The sequence below is a fragment of the Macrobrachium nipponense genome, chromosome 12 (genome assembly GCF_015104395.2).
Source record: "Macrobrachium nipponense isolate FS-2020 chromosome 12, ASM1510439v2, whole genome shotgun sequence".
Taxonomy (NCBI): domain Eukaryota; kingdom Metazoa; phylum Arthropoda; class Malacostraca; order Decapoda; family Palaemonidae; genus Macrobrachium; species Macrobrachium nipponense.
In genome coordinates this window covers 69,389,929-69,413,505 of record NC_087205.1, presented here as the reverse complement: position 1 = coordinate 69,413,505, position 23,577 = coordinate 69,389,929, and the positions used below count along the sequence as shown (strand labels likewise).

Sequence of the window (23,577 nt, the reverse complement as noted above, 5' to 3'; positions counted from 1 at the left end):
GAACGAGAAAAACCTTACACATCAATGTGAAAGAATTAAAAGCCATCCTCTTAGGACCACAAGCGTTCGACCCTGTAGTCACCGGAAGGAACATAGCGATCTACTCAGACAACACCACAGCGTTGTCATATGTACGGAAGCAGGGAGGGACCCACTCGTTCTCTCTTAACAAGATAGCCGAAGATCTCGTCACCTGGACGAACGAGAAGAGGATCACCCTTTTTCCTAAGATTCGTCCAAGGAAAAATTAACGTTATTGCAGACGAACTGTCATGTGGATCAGGTTTTATCAACCGAATGGACTCTGAACAAGAGAGTGTGTCAGGACCTCTGGAAGCTTTGGGGAAGACCATCAATAGACCTGTTCGCCACATCAAGGAGCAATCACCTCCCCATTTTCTGTTCTCCGATTCCAGAACCACTAGCGTGGAGAACAGATGCAATGCTGGTAGATTGGACAGGACTAGACGTTTATGCTTTTCCTCCCTTCGGGATGATAAGAGAGGTATTAAACAAGCTTCAATCACACCAGAATGTGGCAATGACCCTAGTAGCTCCATTCTGACCCAGGAAAGAATGGTTCCCGTACCTTCTCAGTCTGCTAGTCAATTTTCCAAGACTACTTCCACAAGTTTATCGCTTCTCAGACAACCCCATTTCAACCAATATCACCAATTATTGTCCACTCTGGCCCTTACAGGATTCAGACTGTCAGGAACCTTGTCAGAGCTAAAGGTTTTTTGTGAAGGGCATCAGACGCTATTGCTAGCTACAGAAGAAGCTCTTCTGCCAACCTCTACCAGTCCAAATGGAGAGTCTTCAGGTCATGGTGCAAACGATATAACATCTCTTCTTCTGAAACATCTATAACAGAAATTGCGGAATTTTTGTTATTTCTGAGGGTCTCCAAGAAGTTAGCTACTTCGACTATTAAAGGATATAGGGCCATGCTTACATCAGTATTTAAGCATAGAGGCCTCGACATCTTGTCAAATCAGGATGTCATTGACCTGAGCAGATCCTTTAGTTCCTCCAAAATATTCAAGCCCAAAGAAGTGGAATGGAATTTGGATGTAGTTTTAAGGTGGCTCACCAGTCCCCAATTCGAACCGTTGAATTTGGCAACCTTAAGAGATGTAACTAGGAAGGCACTATTCCTAGTCGCCTTAGCCACAGCTGGAAGAGTAAGCGAGTTGCAGGCAATGAGTAAATAAGTGGGTTTTGCCCAGGGCAATGCAGTTTGTTCATATGTAACAGGCTTCCTTGCTAAGAACGAGGATCCTTCAAATCCTTGGCCCCATTCTTAGTTGGGGCGGAAGACGAGGAACGTACATTGTGTGTGGTCAGAGCCATTAGACACTATCTGACTAGGACAGAAACTTTGAGAGGAGAGTCGAACCGACTCTGGTGCTCGGTGAAAGACCTGTCTCGGCCTCTTTAAAAGAATGCAATGTCGTTTTTCCTGAGGAGTTTGATCTGAGAAGCGCATGCCCAAACTCACTCTTAGTGTGCTTAAAGTGAAGGTGCAAAATCCCACCATTAGTAGGGATGACCCTGGCCATTACTGCCACATCTCCTACATGTGATGAGAGTGCTGACCAGAGGCAGTATCTATCTGTAGCTGCTCTCTCACAGGGTAAAGGTACTGCAAACATTATATACAGGCAGCCCCCGGGTTACAATGGGTTCAGCTTACGACGTTCTGAGGTTAAGGCGCTTCTCAATTATATTCATCAGACGTTATTTCCAGGGTTATGACGCATGTTCCAGGGTTATGACGCCTGCAATGCTCATCTGGCAGATGAAATATGACCCCAAAAATGCAAAATAATCAATATTTGAAGGGGTTTTTTTTATGAAAAAGGCCATAAGAATGCAGTTTACATAGTTTTCAATGCACCCAAAGCATTAAAAGTAAGGTTTTCTTAGGATTTTTTACGATGGTCCGGCTTACGATGATTTTGGGCTTGTGACACGTCTCAAGAACGGAACCCCTGTCGTAACCCAGGGACTGGCTGTATAATGTGAGCACATGATTATTGTTTTTTTGTTCATATAGCTGTCCATATACCCACCTTCTGGGTAATGTGGATTCAGCTAATGTAATTGTTTGGTAAGTCACTTATGTGAAAATGATATTTTAATGATAGAATAAGGTTTCACATAATACCATAAACAATTTAACAATAATCAAACCCTCCCTCCTCCCCACAGATGGACGTTGCGGCTCAACGAATTGACGATAGTTAGCTCAGCAGTACTGGGTATTCCCGAAAGTGGGTGGGACCTGTATCACCTACACGAACACTAGAAATAAATTTCTCTGATTCTGTGCTGGCTGAGCCAAAAATTGAACTTTGGACCACCAGATTGGTAGCTGAGCACGAAAACCACTTCCAACAAGGAACTTTGACCATTGGAGTGCCTCTTCATTTACCCCTCTCCAGAACTTCTGCTCTCATACGCCTCAAATGTGGGTTGTGGAGCACATCTGGAGGAACTACTGGCACCAAGAGTATGGAGGTCTTCAAGACAAACAGCTGCATATCAACTTAGTGGAATTTAAAGGCAGCATTCCTAGTACTTAAAGAGTTTCAGGAAAGAGTAACTGGACACTCCTTGGTTCTAATGTTGGACATCACTACAGTGATTGTTTATGTAAGTAAAGGGGGGGCTAGTGTCATGCTTACTTCACACACTACCGGTACATTTGTACCAGTGGGCATTAGATCACTTAGGGGACCTCTTAGCCAGATACATTCCAAGCAAGAGGAACGTGATGGGCAACAAATTAAGCCGTCAGAATCAGGTTCTAGGGAGAGAGTGGTCTCTGCATCAAGAGATAGCTGACAGGCTCTTCCATCTGTGGGGAAGACTAATGATAAACCTGTTTGCAACAAGGTTCAACAAGAAACTAGAGGTCTATTGTTCGATAATTCCAGATCCTTTCGCCATGGCAGAGGATGCTCTGCAGCATCCATGGGACAACTGGGAAGTCTATGCCTTTCCTCCCATTTGACTGATCCCCCTGGACTTGAACAGAGTGATAATTTCACTATCTCAGGATGACTTTGGTAGCTTCATTGTGACCCCGTGCAGAATTGTTCCTAGATCTGCTTTCTTTGCTAACAGCAGTTCAGAGAGAAACTCCAGCTTGGCACAAGTTCCTTTGCCTACCTCACGAAAAGAGGTATCATCAGTTATTACAATCCCTAACTCTTCATGGCTGGAGACTATCAAGTATCTCCTATGAGCAAGAGGCTTTTCTCTCAGAGCAGTGACAGAATGTCAAACTATTTCAGAAAGTCTTCCTCAGTCATATACCAGGGAAAATTGCCCGTCTACTGTGATTGGTGTCATAGGTGGTGTTTTTCTTTAGTTGGAACTTCTGTTCAACAGGTAGCGGATTTCTTTGTTTTCCTAAAATCAGTAAGACATTTTTCTGTATCTGTTATCAAAGGCTACAGGGCTGCCTTGGGGATAGTTTTTTACACTTAGATGGAGACCTGTCTCTTGGGAAATCTCAAGGCTGCTTAAAGACTTTGAACAATCTTGTTCTCCAAGAGAGCTTAAGCCTCCTTCCTGTGACCTGACTCTGGTACTAAGTTGTCTTACCCATGCTCCATATGAACCTTTGTGAGTTTTTTTTTTGTTTTTTTTTTGTATAGAAACCTGACCATCAAGATAGTTTCTTATTAGCTTTAGCTTCTTCGAAGAGAGTAAATGAACTCCTTGGTCTGGATGCTGAAGTAGCCAAGTCTCAAAATCCTTCGGCTCATGATGATAGATTTGATTCCTTCTCTATCCCTTCCCTTGGGGATTCTGATGACAATGATTTAGATGAATTACTACTTTGTCCTGTCAGGCCTCTGCGTAGCTATTTAAAACGAACCCATCACCTCAGGCCTGGTTGTCGTAGACTTTTTGTTTAGGACGGGCCGGAACAAGAAAGAAGGGTCCAAGAATACCATCTGCTTTTGGCTAGGTGAGGTTATTAAAGATGCCTACTGTTTTTCTTCAACTTCTAATGCCGACACAGTGCATGCAAGAACACATGATATCAATTAGGGGATTAGGCCCTTCCTGTTATTCAAAAAGAACTTTCTGTTCAGAGAATTTTAAAGGCTGGTACTTGGCTTTGTCAAGTCACCTTTACATCCTTCTACCTGGGGGACATTGCCCCTTGGTCCTTGGACACTATTTCTTTGGGTCCATTAGTGGTTGCTCAACAACTTGTGCAGCTCATCCAGTGCCCCTAGTGAGACAGTTCATATCTTGCCTAAAATGATCGTAAGAAAGTGAGAATGATTCAGATGACGTCTTTTCCCTTTCCCCTTTCCTCTCGATCCACAGGCAGTTAGAAGATTGATCCACCATATGCTGGAGCTGGTTAAGGTACAGGTGAGTGTGAAGTATTACTGTTAGAGTTTGTATTCTACACGAATATAATCCCACAGTAGCAATCCCTTCCTCTCTCTAGCAAGGAGAGAGAGCAATGATAACAAACAAGGCTGGTGGCTATCATGGTTTGATATCTGAACGGTGAACCACTCCTGATAAATGCATAATGAATATCTTGGTTGATTGTAATCATGTAAGGAAATTATGAACTGGAAAACCTTTCAAACCAGGTCGGAAAAAAAAAAAAGCAGGGAGTACATCCTTCCACTGCAAGAGGCAATCCATGGTTAATTTTGAAGGTTGGGTTAGTCATTAAATATCCATGAGTCAGATGACTGATGAATTTGAAGACCAGAATGAAAAACACTATAATCCAACAGTTGGTTTAATGTTTTAATTTGTTATCAGATGGATTATTCCATAATTTCTGCTATTTGCTCAAGACTATGGGTTTTACTGATTATAAACAGTTTACTGTTGGAACAAGTTTGCTGGAATTTTCTCAGTTTAAAATTGCCACATTTGTTTGTGCTTCATCATACTCGTTTTCCTTAATACCCACAAGTGCAGAGATCAGATGTTTTTCAACATTTGGTTTCCTAGTTTGTGGAATGAACATTTTTTAAATTGATATATACAGTACATATTATATATCTGTGGCCCCTGGTCCAGTGCTATTGGATAATATAGTGTGTCAGATAATGAAGATCTGGATAATCAAGGGATGACTGTTGGATACTTCATACAGCATTCATGGTATATTAGCTGAACATACTCATAAGTGAATGAATAGGGATAAGTGGATAATGATTATAAAAGACTGGCCAATACCTAGGGACACCTGGCTGTCTGATGCTCTCAAATCAAAGAAATCATTTTGCAACTTGAAAGCCCTGCTTTTCCATCAGTGACAACCAATGAAAAAGGCCTCCTTTGACTTAAGTATTCATGACTGAACTGCTGTTTGATTTCAGGTCCCCTGGTAATATATTTTGAAAATTATGAAAACTTGTTTACCAACAATTTAATTACATCTTAAAGCTAAGTCAGTAGTTTTCATTCTTGTCCTAAGTACTATTGTAAATACTTTGCATCTGCAAAGCTGTGGCTTCTGGGCTTCTCTGCTGTATGAATGCACAGTTTTGCAAAATTACAAAAATTACAGGCACCACCCTACATACAAACATTTTATGTTCTTCACAACTGTTCATATGTTGAATAATTTGTGAGTGTGTTTTTAACATTTTAAAGCTACATTACGGTACTCTTCACACCTGTTTAAGTACAGTTTTATATAAAGTCAGTACAGTACTATTATGTTTTTTCATCCTAAACACAATATGCTGTACACACACTGCTGTATTTTATAGGGTGGGATTTATTGATATGAATGTATAATAAACCTAAATAAATTGTGATGATAATACAGTTATTTTTTCTTATTTTTGACATTTGTAGAGTAGGGTTGAGGTGATTGATGAGAGGAGGAGAGGCAGTGTGGAATTACAGGGGTATTGGATCGTCAATGTCACTGTCTTCTTTGGCAAGGATTTCTTCTGCATCACTTTCCTCTTCATCTGAAGAGGAAGCAGTCAATGGAGAACGGAAGGCTGTTGAGGTTGAAGGCACTGGTGTGAAGACTTGTTCTAAGGAATTTTGCCCTGATTTTCTTTTCTTTTCGTTGTATAAGATAATAATGCAAAGCGTCATTGATGGTTGTTGCTACTGCTGAGAATAGCAGGATTTGGGTCCGGATTCTCAAAAATAGTTGAAACTTTCTTTATAAGAGAAAACCCCTCAACTATCAATTTCATTTCAGATTTTTTTATTTTTTTTAAGGGATGAGGCTCTTCTTCCTCATGTTCTTCTGTTCTCTGCATTCCTTCCAGCTCCTTAAGTCCTTCATTTGTTAACTTCTTGGAAGGAGACTCAAACAACTTTTCAGTCTTCTTTCTCTAAGTCAAGATGCGGCTTTTGACTTACGTCAAGGAGATTGTTAATGGTTCCCTTTGCCTCCACTTCCTGATTAAATCCTCTGAAGTACTAACTGGGCATAAACCCTTCCATGCTGCATTCATGTTGATCCAACGTACGTCACACCATGGCAGCATCGGTGGTTTTTTGATACAGTTATAAATGTTTTATCTCTTCCAAAAGGCACATAAGGTCATACCAGAGTCATTCACTTGGGTATGATGCCTTGATCCATTGGCTAAAGGAGTGGAGTTGGGTTAGGGGGCAAATACACAATTTTCACATCCAGATGAAAATCATCTATGTACTTTGGGTGTCCAGGGGCATGATCCAATATTAAGAGGATCTTGAAAGGAATCCCATGCTCACAGCAATCCAGCTTGGCTTTGGGAACAAAGTGTTGGAAAAACCAGTCATTGAATACAGCAAGAGTCACCCAGACTTTGTAATTGGCCATACAGATTACTAGTAGAGAGCTCTTTTGTGATGTTTTTGAATGCCTGTGGATTTGCAACACGGAATGCCAAGAGAGGTTTAGCTTGAAGTCTTCTGAAGCATTGCCACCCAGCAATATAAGGTTAACCTATCCTTCGCAGCCTTATATCCTGGCGTCATCATCACCTCACAGCTGATACAGTATGTGTTTTCTGGTGCTATTGTCCAGAAAATGCTTGTCTCATCAGTTTTCTGAGTAGTATAACCTTCCTTATCAATGATTTTTATAAATGTCTTGGAAAGTTTTTCAGCTCCTGCTTTGTCAACATTTTTGGCCTCACCACTTATGGGTACATGATGCAGGTTAGCATGTATTTTTAAAGCAACAGAACCATCCATAACATGCAGAAAATGTTTCATCTAAAGCACTTTCACCAGCCTTACCCTTCAAGTTGTTGAAAAGGAATTGCCGTCTGGTGTTCCATCCAGATACCCAGAAGTTTTTCTATTTCTTCCACCAGCTTCTCTTTCTTTTATTTATAATTGTTGACTGCATAGGCATGGCACTTATAACATGTTCCATAATTCAATTCTTGTTCTTAAAGAGTGTGCCAACAGTTGAACAAATCATAGTATTATACATCTGTGCTGTGTCCACTTTTTTGTTCATGAAACTTACCTGTCAGATATATATACTGCTGGATTTTTCCGAATCCGACAGAAACAAATTTAAACACTTACGACACACGCAGTGGGAGTCAGGGTGGTTCAGTACCCATTCCCGCCGCTGGGAGGCGGGTATCAGGAATCATTCCCATTTTCTATTCATAATTTTTCTGTCGCCGGTGCTGGAAACACCTGTTTGCAGCTCTTCCGTCCAGATTTTGGAAACTTACTAGCTACTTGAGTATCCCTTTTGGTTTTTCTTTGGTATCTGAATTGGATCGGTGGCTTGGCACACGTTTGACTTTGGTTTGATTTGAATTTGGTATTGATTTTTCTTTGATCAAGATGTCAGGGTCTAGTTCTGCTAGCGCTAGATTTTGTTCCATGTCTGAATGTAGAGGTAGGCTACTGAAAGCTTCAGTAGACCCACATTCTGTTTGTAAAGTTTGCAGGGGGAATGAATGTACGTTTGAAAGTCGTTGTAAGGAGTGTGAAAGACTAACAGAGTCGGAATGGAAGGCGTATGAAACCTATCTTAAGAAACTTGAGCGAGATAGGTTAAGGAGGTCTTCCTCCAGGAGTGTTTCAGGGTAGGCAGATTTAAATTATTCTCCTGCTAACCCTCCTTCTGTAGATTATGCTCCTACCCCTGTAGTGTTGCCTCCGGCCCCTGAGACAGTGTCGGTAGAAGGTAATACTTATCGCTAATTCTTGAATCGATTCGTAACTTAGAATCAAAAGTGTTAGCTCTGGAGAGCAAAAGTGAAGAGAAGTGCAGTGAAAGTGCCCCTTGTGTAGTGGAGGGTGCGTCAGATCGGCCTCATTCCGCCCCTCTAGACCTAGACCTCTGCTTGATTCCCAGATTACGGGGAGAGAGCATGTCGAAAGTCGAAGGAGGGTTTACGAGGAACCCCCACCGATCTGGCGTGCCTTCGGCAGCTTCTGACGAACCTACCCAGACTGCCAAGGAGCGTGCGCGTGCACGTCTTCTCAAGGAGTGTTTTTCTTCTTCTGAAGCTTCTTCCCCGCGCAAGTGGGTGGAGCTCTCATACCGCATCACGTCCGCTGAAAAGGACGGCTCGCGTTCGGGACGCTTCACGTCCAAGTTGTTCTCCGGAACTTTTGCTCGTCGCCTGATAGTGCGTTTGCTGCTTTTCCTCCGCAGAAGAAGCGTAAGGATTATTCGGAGGCGGAGTCTTCCCTAGATGTTTCTTTCGAGCGCCGCAGTCGCTCTAAGGTGCGTGAAGTGGCGGTTCCTGGGAGTAGCAAGAAGGCGTCCCCCTCGCCACTCTCCTGCTCACAGGATCACCGCCCCTCCCCAGAAAAGGAGGCTTCACCTACAAGCAAGATTCTCCAGTCTCTTCAGCAGCAACTTCGAGAGGTTTTTCCTTCGAGAGAGACTGTTCCACGTCGCCGTAAGAAGGATGACAATCTTCCTGTGAAGAGGTCGAGGCGTTCTCCCTCTCCCTCTCCTCGCTCGTCTCTCTCTCCGTTTGAGTCTCCCTCTAGAGTTCGTTTCTGCTCCCCAGCAACTTTCTAGAGGAGGCGAGAAATTCGTTTCTCGCTCTCGTGAAGCGGTTGTTGCCGCTGCTACGAAACTTGTGGATAAGAAGCGAGTTTCTTTAGATGCCGAGAGTGCTTCTGTGAAAGTCAAGCGCGCTTTAGTGGACGCCGAACGTGACTCGGTGCAAGTTTCGCGAGCGCCAGTGGGACGCTCAGCGAGTTTTAGTGGACGCTCGGCGCGCACCAGTGGACGCTCTGCGCGCACCAGTGGACGCTCGGCGCGCACCAGTGGACGCTCAGCGCGCACAAGTGGACGCCAGGTGTGCACCTGCGGCGTTTGAGCGCGCTTCAGTCGGCGCCATAGATTGGCTTCGGTACGCCAAACGCGCGCCTACGGACGTCAGTTTTCCACTTCCGCAAGCACAAGCGGAGGCGGGAACTCTTCCTGTTCGCCGTTCTTTCTCTTTTGCGAAAGCTCGGGACTCTTCTTTACTTCCTCCGACTTCTCCAGTGTCTGAAGAGGAAATTAGTGACGCTTTCGTCGAAGTGGACGAGAACAGCAGTTGGCTCCAGTTTCGACGGACTACAAGGTTTTGACTCGTTTACTACAGTCAGTTCTTTTGGCAGGACACTTTCCAACCTGAAGCTCCACGTACTCCTCCCTCTCAGTTTCGTCTTCCAAAGCTGCTAACAATCTCGGGCTTTGTGAGAATGAAGAAGTCGCTTTCTACGAAGCAAGCTTTTAGAAAGGTCCATGATTGGATGGAAAAGAGGAAAGCTTCAGCAAGACTTCTTTCGCTTTACCACCCCTTCAAGACTCGGTGGCAAAGCTGGTATGTGGTATGAGACGGGAGAAAACGTCGGAGTTAAGCTTCCAGCCTCAGCTCAAGGAGACTTTGGTAGTATTGTAGACGCCACCCCAGAAGATCTTTTTTGTCTTCCTCGAAGGTCTCGTGGACACATAGCGAGTTAGACTTTCACCTTAAAGGCCTCTTCAGGACACGAGAGGTCTTTAATTTTCTTGACTGGTGCCTGGGAGTATTGGATGCCAGGTCCAGGAGTTCTGATTCCATCAGTCTGGGGGAGCTGTCCAGTGTATTGTCTTGCATGGACAAGGCCGTCAGGGATGGTTCTGAGGAATTGGCTGCTCATTTCAGCACGGGACTGCTGAAGAAAAGAGCAGCACTTTTTTTGCAATTTTACTGCAAAGTCGGTCTCACCTGCGCAAAAAGCGGATCTTCTTTTCGCTCCTTTCTCAGAACATCTCTTCCCCAGTCTATGGTAAAGGACATAGCTGCCAGTCTCCAAGGAGAAAGCAACTCAAGACCTTCTGGCACAGTCTTCTAGGAAGCCTACTACTTCTTCGTCTTCTGGGTCCTCTGCTTTGAAGAAATCGAAGCCCTTTCGATCCGCTTCTTCCTCGAAGCCAGCCCCTCGAGGAAGAGACTCTTTCAGAGGCAAGACTCCCGCTCCTTCCAAGAGCAAGAAGTGAGAGGGAAGTCCTTCAGACACCGGTAGGAGCCAGGCTTCTACATTTCGCGAAAGCTTGGGAAGAGAGAGTGCCGAACGCTTGTCTCTGGACATCGTCAAGAAGGGGTACAGAATTCCTTTCCTGATGTTATTTCCCCCGCTGTCTTCGACACCAAGGATTTGTCTCCGTCGTATCAGGGAGAAAAGCAGAAAGTGCTTCCACGATCTACTAGATCAAATGATCGAGAAGCAGGCAGTGGAACAGGTCTTCGACCGGAGTTCTCCGGGGTTTTACAACCGTCTGTTCCTAGTGCCGAAGCAGTCAGGGGGGTGGCGCCCCGTTCTGGATGTCAGCAGTCTAAATCGCTCGTTACCAAGCAGAAGTTCAAGATGGAGACACCTCAATCCGTGCTTGCAGCTTTAAGACCGGGGGATTTGGATGGTCTCGTTAGACTTCAGGACGCATACTTTCACGTCCCCATCCATCCCCGATCAAGGAAATACCTGCGGTTTGTCCTGAAAGGGAAGATTTTCCAATTCAGGGCACTCTGCTTTGGTCTCAGCACGGCGCCGATGGTGTTCACCGTTCTTATGAAGAACGTTGCGAGGTGGCTCCATCTTGCGGAAATAAGGATCTCTCTCTACCTAGTACGACTGGACTGGCTTATTCGAGCCTCATCGCAAGACAGGTGTCTGAAGGACCTTCACACGACTCTGTCGTTAGCGAGGTCCCTGGGGACTTCTGGTGAATCTCGAGAAGTCGCATCTGACTCCTTCTCAATCCTTAGTCTATTCTAGGGATTCAGATGGACTCAGTGGGCTTTTCGGGCTTTGTTTTCCGTCCCAGGGGCGACAACTTCAATGCCTGGACAAAGTGTCAGCCTTTCTAGGGAAAGGAAACATCTCGGTGAGGGAATGGATGAGTCTGCTGGGGACCATTTCCTCACATGGAGAAGTTTGTTTCTCTGGGAAGGTTGCACCTCCGACCACTTCAGTTCTTCCTCTCAAGCAATTGGTCACGCAAACAGGATCTAGAAGAGATCTTGTTTTTGACGGAAGAAGTGAAAAAGCACCTCAATGGTGGTTGGATCCAAAGAAGCTTGCGGAAGGACTTTCGCTCAAGCTTCGGAACCCCGACCTAGTGTTGTTCTCCGACGCGTCCTCCACGGGTTGGGGGGAGCACTGGAGGGAGAGAAGTTTGCCAGGCACCTGGAGAGGGGAACAGGTGTCCTGGCACATCAATCTAAAAGAACTTTCAGCGGTTTACCTTGCTCTAATGGTTCTTCGAGGAGGAAGTCTCCAGCAAAGTGGTTCAGATAAACTCGGACAACACCACAGCCTTGGCATACCTCAGGAAACAGGGGGGAACTCACTCTCCTTCTCTGTTCGTCATCGCGAGGAATATCCTGATTTGGGCGAAGTCGCAAAACGTCACGATTCTGACAAGGGGGGTTTGTGTCCAGGCGTTGGAAACGTGCGAGCGGACCTTCTCAGTCGGCAAGGACAGCTTCTGCCGACGGAATGGACCCTTCATCAGGAAGTATGCCAGGCGCTTTGGAAGCTGTGGGACGTCCTCATGTGGACGTTTTCGCAACTTCCCGAACGAAGAGACTTCCGCTGTATTGCTCCCCAGTTCTGGACCCGGGAGCAGTGGCAGTAGACGCCCTACTGTGGAATTGGTCGGGACTAGACATTTACGCTTTTTCCCCCATTCAAAATCCTCGGGGAAGTAATGAGGAAGTTCGCTGCATCAGAAGGAGCGAGAATGACCCTCATCGCCCCCTTCTGGCCAGCGGCCGACTGGTTCACGGAGGTGATGTCCTTCCTAGTAGACTTTCCGAGGACTCTGCCCCTAAGGAAAGATCTACTCAGACAGCCCCACTTCGAGAGGTACCACAAAAACCTCCCCGCTCTGAGTCTGAACTGCGTTCAGACTATCAAGAAGTTGGCCAGAGCGAGGGGTTTTTCAAGACCTGTGGCAACGGCGATTGCCACCGCAAGGAGGCCCTCCTCAATCGCAGTTTACCAATCAAAGTGGGCTGTCTTTAGAAGTTGGTGCAGAAGGAAGGGCATTTCCTCCACCTCAACCTCTGTGAGCCAGATAGCAGATTTCCTTCTTCACCTTAGGAAAGAAGCGAAACTAGCCGTTCCCAGACGATTAAAGGCTACAGAAGCGTGCTTTCTGTGGTCTTCAGACATAGAGGACTCGACTTAGCGAATGATAGAGACATTCATGATCTCATTAGATCATTTGAGACTGTGAAAGTTCTCCAACCTAAAGTACCATCGTGGAACTTAGACGTGGTACTGAAGTTTCTCATGTCGAGTCAATTTGAACCGCTCCATTTAGCCTCGCTTAGGAATCTTACTAAGAAGACCATTTTCCTAACCGCTCTGGCGACGGCGAAGAGGGTTAGCGAAATTCAAGTCATAAGCAGCATATTGGGTTCAAGGATCATAGTGCAGTTTGTTCCTTAAGTCCTACGTTCTTAGCAAAGAACGAGAAACCCTTCCAACCCTTGGCCGAGGACGTTCGAGATCAAGGGGTTTGTCGGAGCTAGTGGGACCTGAAGCTGAGAGAGTCCTGTGTCCTGTCAGGGCTCTCAAGTTTTATTTGCAGAGAACCAGAGCATGCAGAGGTTCTTCGGAGAACTTGTGGTGCTCTGTGAAAAAACCAGATCTTCCGATGTCGAAGAATGCACTGGCGTTCTTCTTAAGAAGTACGGTTAAGGAAGCCCATGAAAAGTGTAGTGAAAGTGACATGGAGCTTCTGAAGTGAAAGCCCACGAGTTAGGGCTATTGCTACTTCGGTGGCTTTTCACAAAAATATGGCAATCAAAGATATTTTGTGCGCCACTTATTGGCGAAGCAATTCGGTGTTCGCTTCACACTACCTGCGGGAGGTGAAAGCAACATACGAAAATTGTTACTCGCTCGGACCATACGTCGGCTGCAGACACTGTTTTGGGGGCAGGAGGTAGCGCTCATCCTATCCTTTAATGGTTTAGGGGAGTTTTTAACTTGTGTTATGGTTGTGGGGTTGACCGCCTGCGGCGGATCTCCCTTCCATTAGCTTAGTCTATGTGGGATACTTTTGGTAGGCTACGCCAGGTGGTTTGGTTTTACTTCGTTGCCCTCATTTGTATGGTCAATGGTCTAGTCACGTCGTGGTCTCGCCCCTGTTGACAGATCATCTGGAGTGCACCAGCTATATAGGTCTCTACCTCACTGGCAACTCTAGTAGCACAAGCAGACTTACGCGGCAGTAACCACGAAGTCAGCTATGCTAACAGGTAAGGAAATCAAGATATCAATTATCTGCATATATATGTTTTCCTAAAATCCTTCTATTCTGTCTACTCCCACCACCAAAGGTGGGATTCAGCTATATATATATCTGACAGGTAAGTTTTGCATGAACAAAATATATTGTAATGATACAATTAAGTTTGTTCATACTTACCTGGCAGATATATATAATCAAGTACCCACCCACCTCCCCTCCCCTCAGGAGACAGTGGAAATAAAAATTATGAATAGAAAATGGGAATGATTCCTGATACCCGCCTCCCAGCGGCGGGAATGGGTACTAACCACCTGACTCCCAACTGCGTGTGTCGTAAAGTGTTTAAATTTCTGTCGGATTCGGAAAAATACAGCTATATATATATCTGCCAGGTAAGTATGAACAAACCTAATGTATCATTACAATATCATTTTTCACCACTTGTAGTTTCTTTATAATTGCCACCTTAGTTTCCATTGAGATGGCTTACTGCTTTTTACCACTGCCTCTGTCTTCATTTCCTGTATGCCTGCCAGTCACCACGGAAGGTAAAGGATAGCTAGATATTTCACAATAAAATCACAGGAATAGCTTGGAGCACAACAAGAGTGTGTCTTACCAGTGGCACAAATACAAAAGTTTTGGGTTTTGGGTTGGGATACACTACCATGCTTTCAATTTTCAGTTCCGTTTTATTCTTATATCTGAATGTATGTAACTTGAATATTTTTAAGTAGGGTGATGTCTGAACTTGAAAAGGAATGGCACTAACACCTTCCTTGCTAATTGAAAAAAAAACAAGGCAAAATAAAAAAGGAAATTCCCAACATTGCCATAACACTCACTACTTAACAAACAAGGTAGTTCATGAACACCTAACATCCCATGACTTATAAATTAGTAACATTATCAACAACAAAGTTGTTATTGTTTAAGAAATTGTTCCATATCAAACAGAAATGCTAAGATTAGAATATAGTAATGTGTTTGTTTTACTGTATTTGCTTAAATTTCTTAGTTTTTTATTTTATTTTTTATTTGGAACCTTGTTATTTGATAATTTGCATAACAGTCAAGAAGAAAAATGAGTTCAGGAGCATTTTTTATACAGTAGTTGCAGTTTAACCATAAAGTTTTGGGAGGGGATTAATTTTTCATGTGGGATTCTTACAAAGCATTTTTATTGATGAATAACTTTTATGTGTATGTATGTAGACTGAGTACGTACTTATTTTTGTACTTTGTCATCATTTGAAAATCTGGACTGGAAATTTTATTTTGATAGTGTATATTTTAACCCCTTTGATAATACTTAATTGTCTTGATGGCCTTTATTATTGCAAGTCCATAGGGATGATGTTACCATTAAGTGTTTTGTAATAAGCAAGTTCCTTGTATCAAGGACAGAAATTCTTTTTATACATCAGTTCTTGAACTACACCTTTGGAAGACTAAATTTTGTAATGGATCGTGAAGAGGTTTGTGCTTTAATGAGGTGTAGAGGATGCAATTTTCAAAACACATCTTGCAAAAATATTTGTAGGGTATTTATTTTATTTGTATCTAGGCAGAGTAGATATTTTGTTTTAACATTTGAAAATTGTCCTCAGAGTAACTTAAATAGTCTAGTTCAGTATTCAGTACAGGGTGTTATAGTATTTGTTAAACTTGATGCTGTCATTAAGGGCGTTCTCTGATTCAGATGGTTATTACCTTTAGTTCCCAATGTCCAGTTGTGTAAGTGCATTATTCAAGCTTATTGTTCTTGTTAAACTTGTTTTTCAGGTTGATGAGGCTTTGAAAATAAAAAATGTGGACATTGCCAAAGAGCTGAGTCTCCCACCTGTCAAGCTTCACTGTTCAAGTGAGTATTTATTCAGTTTTGAAGAAGGGAAAGCTAGAAAATGAATTTATCTGAATTGACAATATTGGTAATTGGAATGTTGTTATTGCTGTTTTAGATCAAGTTGACTTCGTAGTAGGTTCTAGCACCTCAGAGTAGCCTATGAGAATGCTATACCACTTATAGTCCATGTACCTGAATCCAGGTGTTAAAAGGCTTTAGAAGTCTATATTTGGTTGTTTACTGGGAAACTATATCTTTTGTCTAACCAGGAAACAACATCTTTTCTGGGTTCAACCTGTGTCGACTGGTGAAATGTTCCTGTAGCACACATTTCTAGGTATAAATAGATGCTAAATATACCAGAGAAAAAAAGCTATATGGAATGCTGGAGTTACTACCTCCAGCTCGCTCGCCCATATAGGGTGTCGGTATAGCACAAGGGCGAGTGGAAGCCACTACCACAGATACTTTGCCAATTAGAAGTCTCCTCTCAAAATCCCTCTCTAGATAGGTGCCGTTACAACGTCTACCTTCCGCTCGCTACTACTACTACTACTACTGCCCGAAACCTTCATTCCTGATTTAGCACATCTCGTGTCTGCACGCACTGTTTTTCGCTGTTCCCAGGAAGTGTCCCCTCAAGAGATCCAAGCTTCTTCATCTAAGTTGAGTATACCATTTATCGTTTTTGAATCTCGTGAGGGCACAATGCATCCAATTTTGGCCCATTATTTAAGTCCTTTTGTCCTCATGAACTAGGTATGACGCTCTTTCGATCCGCCATTTTGGGTGCATGACTCACGGCGTGCGTGATTTTTTCAGTTTTTACATCGTGATGTATTTTGTCCACCGTTTAGCACTTCACTATTTAGGCTATTGTTTTCGTATTCTTTTTCATTATTCTCGCTCCTGTCGATTTCTGGAGCCTTATTTTTACGAGTTGTATCCTTACGTTATTAGCCTATTATAGGGCCCGTCTCGCCTGACGTATTCTGAGGCCTTCCTTTTTACGATTACCTTAAGTTTTTAGCCCTTTGGGGCACCTTTTCGTTATCCTCAGCCCCTTTGGAGCGTGTGTTTCCCTTCGTGCATACTGTTATATGCTTCATACGTTGTGTGCGAGTATTGTGTTTTTTGGCATTCTAGGCTAGCCTAGCAGTACGCCAGTTATTGTTGGGAGAGGAAGATTCCTCTTTCTTTCGCAGTACTCATGCATGTATATTTTTAGTGTAGTTTTTGATTATGGTCAGTAATATACTTGATTATATGCACTTTTGTGATAAAATATTAAAATAATTGTTTTACTTTTGATGAGGTTGGAAGTTCTTAGCAATGTACTTCCCTGGCCTTTTCGACCAGACCTAGGCTAGGTTTTGGAGGGTAGTCCAGGTAGTCTTGTATATCCCTCCACCCTTGTGGCCCCTTTTACCGCCACCTAACCAGGCAGATATGTTTGCTTGGAGGGTGGTCCAGGACAGTTTCTCTCGTGTCATGCTTGTAGGGCCTAGACCTATCGTACCTGACCAGATCGGAAGATTCAGTTTTGGAGGGTTGAGTTAGGTTTTATCCATCTTCGTCATGACGTCCTTTTTTTTTTTGGGGCCATACTAGCCTACCTGAACCGGATCTGTACCGATCTCGGAGGGTTTAGGGTTAGACTGGGCTCTTATTGCTGGGTGGATTCCTCTCTCCCCCCCTTGCTCCCCCCGTTTTTTTGCAGTTCTTCCAGTAATTCCTCATCATTTACTCTATGAATTGTCTTTGTTTAGTGTAGCCTGGGCCATTGCCCCCTTTAGGGTGTCAGTTGGCCTACTGTCTTCTGCCCCCTTTAGTGGTAGGCTAGTTTACGGCTCCCGAGAGGTGGTTTTTCACTGATTGGTTGCTGTGGCCAGGTGATCACGACTCTTCCACTCTCCTCCGGACATTTCCCCCCCCCCCCCCCCCCCCCCCACCCCCCCCCCCCCCCCCCCCCCCCCCCCCCCCCCCCGTCCCGGACTTGATCACGTGCTGCCTAGTTAGCTCGCTGCCCAAGTAATCCTACCGATGAACGACAGCTAGAGCATAGAGCTTAATCCAGGGGATTAGTCGGAGGAGATTGGGTGATTAGTAGATTATGTAATCTCTATTGGTATGTCTCCGGGGCCTGTGTTTCTCTGGCGAGGTGGGGTCTACCATCACACCCGCCAGTAGGCTATATGCCGGATTGCACGTACCACTGTTCTGCCGTTCTGTTTTCCGTACTCCTCTTTGTTATCGCTGCTTCCCCACTCCAGTGGGGGCGGAACTGGGCTTAGAGCTGCGTTTCTAATTGACTTAGAACTGCTCTCTTCTCCGGTGCGATCAGACTCAGGCCTTGGTTTTACCTATTTTCCCTGTTCTGCTCGTATCAGCCCAACCCCGCCGGTTTTAGCTATTGTGATAACGAGATTATAGATTCAGAGTAGGCGGAGACATTCAGAGATTAATGTTAAGAACATTTTTTATGTAGCCTCTGTTGTTATGTCTCCGGTCCTGTATTTATTCCGGTGAACTGTGGTCTACCATCAAACGCGCCAGAAGGTATACTACACCAGAGTTCTACGTACTGTTTGTTCCCGCCGCTGTTTTCCATCTTCTATGTTATCACTGCTCCCCACTCCGGTGGGGGTGGAACCGGGCTCAGAGAATGCGCCTACTATTGGTTAGGTTTCGCTACTCTACTCCGGTGCGATCAGACTCAGGCTTAGGTTTTGCCTTATTACCCTGTTCTGCTCGTATCAGGCCCTCTCCACTGCTTATCCCTTAAACGCCGAAGCGGTAAAAAAAAAATGTCTCCCGTGTGCCGGAAGTGTTTCAGAGTGAGCGCGGAAGCGGAAAAAAATATTTTTTCAAAAAATCACAGCGTGCTTAGTTTTTCAAGATTAAGAGTTCATTTTTGGCTCCTTTTTTTGTCATTGGCTGAAGTTTAGTATGCAACCATCAGAAATGAAAAAAATTATCATTATCATATATAAATAATGCGATATATGATAGCACAAAAATGAAATTTCATATATAATTGTATTCAAATCGCGCTGTGCGCAAAACGGTTTAAGGTAACGAGTTACTTCTTTTTTCGTTGTAATGTACACAAAATTGCGATCATTTTGGTATATAACACATTGTAAAACGATAAAAGCAACACAAAGAAAATATTATCACAAAATAATGCATGAATTCGTAACGCACTAACGTAAACAAATATTTTTTTCAAAAATTCACCATAAATCTAAATATTGTCCTAGAGACTTCCAATTTCTTTCAAAATCAAGACAAATGATTGAATATTACTATACTGTAAGAATATTAGCTTACAATTGCAGTTTTCGACCATATCTGACTAGGTAAAGTTGACCGAATGTCGAATTTTTTATATATATATATATATTTTTATATGCAATTATTTCGGAAATAAGAAAAGCTACAACCTTCAAATATTTTTCGTTTTATTCTACATAAAATTGCGCACATTTTCATATATAAAACTCTATGAAATGCCTAATATGAAATGGAGCAAATATTCCGAGAATGGAACGTACGTATTTTGGAGATTTGTGGCGGAGAATCCGCGCGCGGAGGGAAGGAAAGATTTTTTTTAAAATTCACCATAAATCTAAATATTGTGTTAGAGACTTCGAATTTGTTTCAAGATGAAGATAAATGGCTGAATATTACTAGACTGTAAAAGTTTTAGCTTGCAATTGCGTTTTTCGACCATTTCGGTAGAGTCAAAATTGACGCCGACGTGGTTTTTTTTTTCTATTTATCGTGATTTATATGCAAATATTTTAAAATGAGAAAAAGCTACAACCTTCAATTATTTTTTGTTGTATTCTACATGAAATTGCGCACATTTTCATATATAAAACTTTATGTAACGGCTAATTTAAAATGGTGCAACATTACCACAATCGCACGTATGATTTTTTCGGAAGATAGAGTTACCGCGCAGACGTAAAGAAAATGTTTATTTTTTTGCATAAAATTCACATAAATTGAAATATTGTGCTAGAGACTTCCAATTTGTTGCAAACTGAAGGTAAATGCTTGAATATTACTAGGACTATAAGCGGTTTGCTTACAATTGCGTTTTTTGACCATTTCGGTAGAGTCAAAGTTGACCGAAGGTTGAATATTTGTCACTTATCATTTATAAATATGAAAATATTTCAAAATTGATAAAAACTACAACCATGGGTTGTTTTTAGTTGTATTGTGCATGAAATTGCGCACATTTTCATATATAAAACTTTATGTAACGGCTAATTTAAAATGGTGCAAACATTACCACAATCGCATGTATGATTTTTTCGGAAGAGTTACCGCGTGGACGTAAGGAAAAAGTTTTTTCATAAATTCACCATAAATCGAAATATTGTGCTAGAGACTTCCAATTAGTTGCAAAATTAAGTTAAATGATGAATATTACTAAAATATTAGAGTTTTTAGCTTACAATTGCTTTTTGTTTTTTTCGACCATTTCGATAGAGGTCAAAGTTGACCGAAGGGTTGAAATTTGGCACTTATCGTTATTTATATGAAAATATCTCAAAACTGATAAAAGCTACAATCATGAGTATTTTTTTGTTGTATTCTTCATAAAAATGCGCACATTTTCATATATAATACTCCATGTAACGGCTAATTTAAAATGGTACAAAAATTATGTCAAAGTGACGAAATAATTTCCGAGATGTGTCACAGATACTTTTTAGTGCAGCAAGAAAGAAATTCGCGCTTGCGCGCCTGCGTAACGATTGTAAACAAAACAACACCTTGATCCGTGAACTCCCAGCATCCCCAAGGCGAGTGATTCAAGAGTTTTTGGCTGGTAGGCCTAAAAGTATTTTCCGCGAATTTTTAAAAAACTTTTGTATGTCGACGTAAAATACGTCCAGTCGGCACCCGAGAGACAAAAAATGTCGACGTAAAATACGTCCAGTCGGCGTTTAAGGGTTATATAGCTTTGACGATCCCAAGTATGGATTCCGGAGCAGGCGGAGACATCCAGAGCTTTATTAATAACAAGCAAGTTTAAGATTATACTCGAAATTGCCTTTAGCTGGTTAAATATCTAGTTGAAGTGTACTCATACCGCCGGAATTAACTCGGCAGCGTTATCTGACGATACTCATTTATATTTTCAAATTACAGATGGTCCGATGCCAGGAGACGGGTTGTCCGGCCGTCCTGTACAAGCCGTATGGGCATGAGGTCTGCCGGTCTCATGCCAACTGCGCCATCCACTTGGAGGGACGCGCGGTCTGGCACCCGGAAGCCTGCACGGTGTGTTACGACCTAGTTAGGATCATAACAGATGAGACGTTAGGTCGCCTCATTGTGACCCTGAATTTTATGTTACACATTTAGTTTGGGAAAATTCCTCGGCATTGGGGAACCTAATTTGGTTATTTCTTACAGGTTGATCTAGCGCTCAAGACCTCCTCGATGTCGACCCTTAAGGCCTGGGTAGGGGGGTTTGGTAGAAACGTTGGAGCCGGCCAACCTTACGTGCTGTCGGCGGAGTTGTGCGTCCTCCTTTACCCCCCAACGCCCCAGTTATGGCAGCACGTACCAGTGGGAGTAGCGGTCCATCATTGAGCGTATCCGCCAGGAGACCAAAGCCCCCCCAGGAGGACCAAGAGGGCTTGTGTGACGTGACGGAGGAGGTGGCGGCTATCAGCCTGCACCGAGGAACAGGACATAGGTAGGGAGGTAAGTGAGGCAGGTAGTCGTGGGACTAATGAGTTCTTCCCGTCGGGCCTGATATTCCCCTCCCCGGGCTACGCTAGACCAGCCGAGGGAGCGTTGGTCAGGGTAGACAAGGTCCCGAAAGAGACGGTTATCTACCCTAGGGATCAGGCTCAGTCAGCATGGGTCTGCACCCTCACGGAATGGGAGTGTGTCAACACCAAGTTGACACCCCACAAAGGTTGCTATACCATGTTTGTAGCGCCGGAGGACGTTCAGACTCCTTGCACGTCAGAGATTGCAGAATTGACACTGCAAGCCGGAATGGAGGACAAACCTATGTCTCTGCTAAAAGAAATGGAGGCTACCTCTTTGCTCTTTCCCGGAGACCTAGAGTGATGGGCTGGCGCTCCGGCAACGTTCACGATTGGCAAACTTGACCCGGAGTGTGCCTCCACACAATTTAGTGAACATTTGCCTAGAATTCCGGACCCCATGGTTAAGGCGGAATTCGAAGCAAGATGCAGGCTGAGCAGGTCAATTAACTCAGTCACCACTGCAGAGTTGACGGCTACAGTCTTTGCAGATGAGCCTCTATTCTGGGTCCTGACAAAGTCGCTATTACAGGCCTTTCAGTCGGACCTGTATGATTTTATAGTGGCTAGACGAGCCTGCAGGAACCTTCGTGTCCGTTGGGGACTTCCCTTCAAAAGGAAGTTCGAGACCCCTGGACCACAATCGAAAGGTAGGAAAAGGCCTAGGAAGTATCAGCCTTTCCAGACCTCTCAGTCTCAGACAGTAATGCAAGCAGTTACTGTCTCCCAGATCAACAAGCCTTCGACATCTAAGGCACAGCCACAACAACAGTGTGTTCTGCTGCAGAGTCAACAGACTCAACAGCCTTCGAGTTCGGCCGCCCTTGTAACTTCCCCAGCTTTCAACGCCTCCTTTGAATCACAAGGTGGGTTTCGAGGCTTTAACAGACACGCAAGGAGTAGCAGAGCCAGAGGTGCCTTCTGACAGAGAGGTGGCCCTAGAGGGCAGGCAGAGGCTTCAGAGGAGGCAGGGGGAAAGTAAGACCTCAACCAGTCAATGAGGCTCTGCAGGTGGGCGGGACACTGTACCTCTCCCGGGACCATTGGACCTTCAGTTCGTGGGCCCACAGTATTGTATCGAAAGATCTGGGGTGGGAAATGGAAGAAAGGGCCTCCTCCACCAGTCAGTTTTCACCCGATTCCAACGACAGACCTTCTAGACTATTCCAAAGACCTTCACCGAAAGAAGGCAATAAAGAAAGTCAGTCACCTGAAATTTCAAGGACAACTGTTCAGTGTACCAGAGAAGGACTCGGACAAAGAAAGAGTGGTTCTGGGCCTTTCCCGTCTCAACTCTACATTCAATGCGACAGGTTCCACATGCTGACCGTCTCGCAGGTGCGGACCTTACTCCCCCGTGGGGTCGTCACCACCTCTATCGATCTTACAGTCGACTTACTATCATGTACTGATAGCAAGAAACTTCTCTCCATATCTAGGCTTCAAACTAGGAAAACAAGCTTACTCGTTCAGAGTCTCGCCATTCGGGCTCAACATAGCGCCCAGAATATTCACCAAACTAGGAGAGACAGTGGTTCAAGAGCCAAGAGCTCAAGTGGTAATGTTAGTAGCTTACCTAGGCGACTGGCTCATTTGGGCAACCAACAACGAGGAATGTCGCAAGGCAACAGCCAAAGTAATAGAATTCCTAGAATATCTGCTTTCCAGATAAACAAGGAAAAGTCCCCGTCTCATTCCGGCGTCTCGCTTTCAATGGTTTTGGGAATTCAGTGGGGACCTACCACACACAAACTCTCTCTCGCGCCAAAGAAGTGCAGAGAGATAGCGAAAGCTACGAGACATTCCTCAAGAACAAACGGGCTTTTCGTCGTACCCAAGAGAGAATTCTAGGTTCTCTCCAGTTTTGCCTCAATAACAGATGTTCTGTTGAAAGTCAGACTGAAGGATATCAATCAGGTTTGGCGGAAAAGAGCCAACAAGAAGTTCAGAGATAAAATCTCCTTGATTCTGTCGATATTAACCCTCTTACGCGGAAGCGGTAAAAAAAAAAAAATTGTCTCCCGTGTGCCGGAGGTGTTTCAGAGTGAGCGCGGAAGCGGAAAAAATATTTTTTCAAAAATCACAGTGCGCTTAGTTTTCAAAATTAAGAGTTCATTTTTGGCTCCTTTTTTTTGTTTTTTTGTCATTGGCTGAAGTTTAGTATGCAACCATCAGAAATGAAAAAAATTATC

At 43.8% G+C, this 23,577-nt stretch overlaps 1 protein-coding gene and 1 long non-coding RNA gene across 2 annotated transcripts in view; one reads left to right on the top strand and one right to left on the bottom strand.

The window, feature by feature from the left end:
• LOC135224587 (iron-sulfur cluster assembly enzyme ISCU-like) overlaps positions 1–23,577 on the bottom strand; it is a 244,126-nt gene that overhangs the window by 85,052 nt on the left and 135,497 nt on the right. The window lies entirely within an intron of this gene.
• The window catches only part of LOC135225019 (uncharacterized), a 110,297-nt gene that overhangs the window by 74,789 nt on the left and 11,931 nt on the right, over positions 1–23,577 (top strand). Inside the window, exon 3 of the long non-coding RNA XR_010316875.1 lies at positions 15,521–15,599. This is a non-coding gene — a long non-coding RNA (uncharacterized LOC135225019). The remainder of the gene's footprint in view (positions 1–15,520; positions 15,600–23,577) is intronic.